Genomic DNA, 4,863 nt, shown 5'->3' with positions numbered 1-4,863 from the left:
GTTTATTGTTGTTATGCAGTTCACAGTAACATACATGATTGCTTCAATAATTAGTTGATAGACACAAAAATGTTGAATATTTATCTGTGTTTTCATGGTTAAACTGTTGATGAGGAATGGATAGTAGTGTATTGATCATTTTCCTTTATATTTTCTTTCTCTTTGATTTCCTCCAGGTGTCACCACATCGTCCACGATCGCAGAGACATGGTCCATGATCGGAGAGACATTGTTGAGGATGAGGGAGACATCGTCCATGATCAGAGACATTGTCCATGATCGCAGAGACCTTGTCAAAGATGAGAGAGACGTTGTCCGTGATCAGAGACATTGTCCCATGCTTCGTAGAGACCTTGCGATAGAATCGGCGGAGACGGGGGTCACCGATTTGACGGCACTGCCCGCGATCATGGGAACATTGTCGATGGTCACAGAGACACCGTCTATGATCTCAGAGACATCGTCCACGATCACAAAGACATTGACCATGATCGCAGAGACTTTGTCCATAATCTCAGAGACATTGTCCGCGATCAAAGAGACGTAGTCCACGATCACAGAGAGTCTTTGTACAATGAAGTTCTTTGAGACCAGGACAGAGGCCTCCAGGTAATTCACAAACAGTTTTACATCTACTGTCCAACACAGACCATTGACATTAAACTGTTCAGTATTCAGTATATCAATATTTAATTTCCTGGAACAGCCCTCTAATGTTTGGAAAGTATTCTGGTTCAGCTGTAATGTTGAATATTTCTCTGTGTTTTTATGGTTAAACTGTTGATGAGGAGTGGGTTGTAGTGTATTGATCATTTTCCTTTGTATGGTCCTCTTTGATTTCCTCCAGGTGTCACCACTTTATCCACAACATCGTCCACGATCGCAGAGACTTCGTCCATCGATCGGAGAGACATTGTTGAGGATGAGGGAGACATCGTCCATGATCAGAGACATTGTCCATGATCGCAGAGACCTTGTCAAAGATGAGAGAGACGTTGTCCGTGATCAGAGACATTGTCCCATGCTTCGTAGAGACCTTGCGATAGAATCGGCGGAGACGGGGGTCACCGATTTGACGGCACTGCCCGCGATCATGGAAACATTTTTGATGATCACAGAGACACCGTCTATGATCTCAGAGACATCGTCCACGATCACAAAGACATTGTCCATGATTGCAGCGACTTTGTCCATAATCTCAGAGACATTGTCCGCGATCACAGAGAAGTAGTCTACGATCACAGAGTCTTTGTATAATGAAGAAGTTCTTTGAGACCAGGACAGAGGCCTCCAGGTAATTCACAAATAGTTTTATATCAACTGTCCAACACAGAGCACTGACATTAAACTGTTCAGTATTCAGTATATCAGTATTTAATTTTCTGGGACAGCCCTCTAATATTTGTTCAGTGTTCTGTTTGAGCTGTAATGTTGTATATTTATCTGTGTTTTCATGGTTAAACTTTTGATGAGAAATAGGTAGTAGTGTATTGATCATTTTCCTTTGTATGGTCCTCTTTGATTTCCTCCAGGTGTCACCACTTTATCCACAACATCGTCCACGATCGCAGAGACTTCGTCCATGATCGGAGAGACATTGTTGAGGATGAGGGAGACATCGTCCATGATCAGAGACATTGTCCATGATCGCAGAGACCTTGTCAAAGATGAGAGAGACGTTGTCCGTGATCAGAGACATTGTCCCATGCTTCGTAGAGACCTTGCGATAGAATCGGCGGAGACGGGGGTCACCGATTTGACGGCACTGCCCGCGATCATGGAAACATTTTCGATGATCACAGAGACACCGTCTATGATCTCAGAGACATCGTCCACGATCACAAAGACATTGACCATGATCGCAGAGACTTTGTCCATAATCTCAGAGACATTGTCCGCGATCAAAGAGACGTAGTCCACGATCACAGAGAGTCTTTGTACAATGAAGTTCTTTGAGACCAGGACAGAGGCCTCCAGGTAATTCACAAACAATTTTACATCAACTGTCCAACACAGAGCACTGGACATTAAAGTGTTTATGTTCAGTATTCGGTATATCAGTATTTAATTTTCTGGAACAGCCCTCTAATGTTTGAAAAGTATTCTGGTTCAGCTGTAATGTTGAATATTTCTCTGTGTTTTTTATGGTTGAACTGTTGATGAGAAATAGATAGTAGTGTATTGGATCATTTTCCTTTGTATGGTCCTCTTTGATTTCCTCCAGGGTGTCACCACTTTATCCACAACATCGTCCACCGATCGCAGAGACTTCGTCCATGATCGGAGAGACATTGTTGAGGATGAGGGAGACATCGTCCATGATCAGAGACATTGTCCATGATCGCAGAGACCTTGTCAAAGATGAGAGAGACGTTGTCCGTGATCAGAGACATTGTCCCATGCTTCGTAGAGACCCTTGCGATAGAATCGGCGGAGACGGGGGTCACCGATTTGACGGCACTGCCCGCGATCATGGAAACATTTTCGATGATCACAGAGACACCGTCTATGATCTCAGAGACCATCGTCCACGATCACAAAGACATTGACCATGATCGCAGAGACTTTGTCCATAATCTCAGAGACATTGTCCGCGATCAAAGAGACGTAGTCCTACGATCACAGAGAGTCTTTGTACAATGAAGTTCTTTGAGACCAGGACAGAGGCCTCCAGGTAATTCACAAACATTTTACATCAACTGTCCAACACAGAGCACTGACATTAAAGTGTTTATGTTCAGTATTCGGTATATCAGTATTTAATTTTCTGGAACAGCCCTCTAATGTTTGAAAAGTATTCTGGTTCAGCTGTAATGTTGAATATTTCTCTGTGTTTTTATGGTTGAACTGTTGATGAGAAATAGATAGTAGTGTATTGATCATTTTCCTTTGTATGGTCCTCTTTGATTTCCTCCAGGTGTCACCACTTTATCCACAACATCGTCCACGATCGCAGAGACTTCGTCCATGATCGGAGAGACATTGTTTGAGGATGAGGGAGACATCGTCCATGATCAGAGACATTGTCCATGATCGCAGAGACCTTGTCAAAGATGAGAGAGACGTTGTCCGTGATCAGAGACATTGTCCCATGCTTCGTAGAGACCTTGCGATAGAATCGGCGGAGACGGGGGTCACCGATTTGACGGCACTGCCCGCGATCATGGAAACATTTTTGATGATCACAGAGACACCGTCTATGATCTCAGAGACATCGTCCACGATCACAAAGACATTGACCATGATCGCAGAGACTTTGTCCATAATCTCAGAGACATTGTCCGCGATCAAAGAGACGTAGTCCACGATCACAGAGAGTCTTTGTACAATGAAGTTCTTTGAGACCAGGACAGAGGCCTCCAGGTAATTCACAAACAATTTTACATCAACTGTCCAACACAGAGCACTGACATTAAAGTGTTTATGTTCAGTATTCGGTATATCAGTATTTAATTTTCTGGAACAGCCCTCTAATGTTTGAAAAGTATTCTGGTTCAGCTGTAATGTTGAATATTTCTCTGTGTTTTTATGGTTGAACTGTTGATGAGAAATAGATAGTAGTGTATTGATCATTTTCCTTTGTATGGTCCTCTTTGATTTCCTCCAGGTGTCACCACTTTATCCACAACATCGTCCACGATCGCAGAGACTTCGTCCATGATCGGAGAGACATTGTTGAGGATGAGGGAGACATCGTCCATGATCAGAGACATTGTCCATGATCGCAGAGACCTTGTCAAAGATGAGAGAGACGTTGTCCGTGATCAGAGACATTGTCCCATGCTTCGTAGAGACCTTGCGATAGAATCGGCGGAGACGGGGGTCACCGATTTGACGGCACTGCCCGCGATCATGGAAACATTTTTGATGGTCACAGAGACACCGTCTATGATCTCAGAGACATCGTCCACGATCACAAAGACATTGACCATGATCGCAGAGACTTTGTCCATAATCTCAGAGACATTGTCCGCGATCAAAGAGACGTAGTCCACGATCACAGAAAGTCTTTGTACAATGAAGTTCTTTGAGACCAGGACAGAGGCCTCCAGGTAATTCACAAACAGTTTTACATCTACTATCCAACACAGAGCATTGACATTAAACTGTTCAGTATTCAGTATATCAATATTTAATTTCCTGAAATAACCCTCTAATGTTTGTTCAATGTTCTGTTTGAGCTGTAATGTTGAATATTTCTCTGTGTTTTTATGGTTGAACTGTTGATGAGAAATAGGTAGTAGTGTATTGATCATTTTCCTTTGTATGGTCCTCTTTGATTTTCCTCTAATTCACAAACAGTTTTACATCAACTGTCCAACACAGAGCACTGACATTAAATTAACGTTCAGTATTTGATCTTCAGTCTGAATAGTTCATAATTTGTCAGAAAATAGACTTAGCCCATTAATGAAGTTTATTTAGATAGTTCATGTATGAACACTTAAAAGATAAGGAGAATTTTTAGGATAAAATCACTGCTACTGTGAGGTATTGGAAAGACAATAACCAGTTATGCCTTATTTTTCATTAATGTTGTGTTTCAAAAAAACCTGGTATTAAACAAATGTTCTATGTGTTTTCAGCTGAATTCAGGGAACGGAATCCACTAAAGGTGAAGGTAAGAAAACATTTTTGTTTCTGTGGAAAAAAAACAGATTCATGAAACATTTTATCAACAAACAATTTATTCACTTATTAAAATATAATTAAAATCTAATAATCTAACTAATCTGCAGTACAAAGTAGTTTACAGCAATCACTATAGTTTGCATTAGTAAAACTTATCTGTAAATTCATACTAGTAAGTAGTGATATGTATTGATAAAAATTATCTAATATCAAAGGTTATATTAAAAGTAT

General features: G+C 41.2%; 1 long non-coding RNA gene across 2 annotated transcripts; it reads left to right on the top strand.

Annotated features, from left to right (window-relative positions):
• Window positions 1-208: 208 nt before the first annotated feature.
• Window positions 209-4,605, top strand: LOC127139611 (uncharacterized). Of its 2 annotated transcripts, none has more exons than XR_007809860.1 (4): window positions 209-609; window positions 1,533-1,977; window positions 3,608-4,052; window positions 4,587-4,605. It is a non-coding gene; the product is annotated as an uncharacterized LOC127139611 (long non-coding RNA). The 2 variants fall into 2 exon arrangements; XR_007809861.1 differs by lacking the exon at window positions 209-609 and adding an exon at window positions 908-1,294.
• Window positions 4,606-4,863: the final 258 nt, after the last annotated feature.

Source organism: Lates calcarifer, unplaced genomic scaffold (assembly GCF_001640805.2).
Source record: "Lates calcarifer isolate ASB-BC8 unplaced genomic scaffold, TLL_Latcal_v3 _unitig_1847_quiver_3875, whole genome shotgun sequence".
Classification (NCBI taxonomy): Eukaryota; Metazoa; Chordata; class Actinopteri; family Centropomidae; genus Lates; species Lates calcarifer.
The sequence above is the reverse complement of the archived record's forward strand: the minus strand, read 5'-3'. Positions and strand labels throughout refer to the sequence as shown.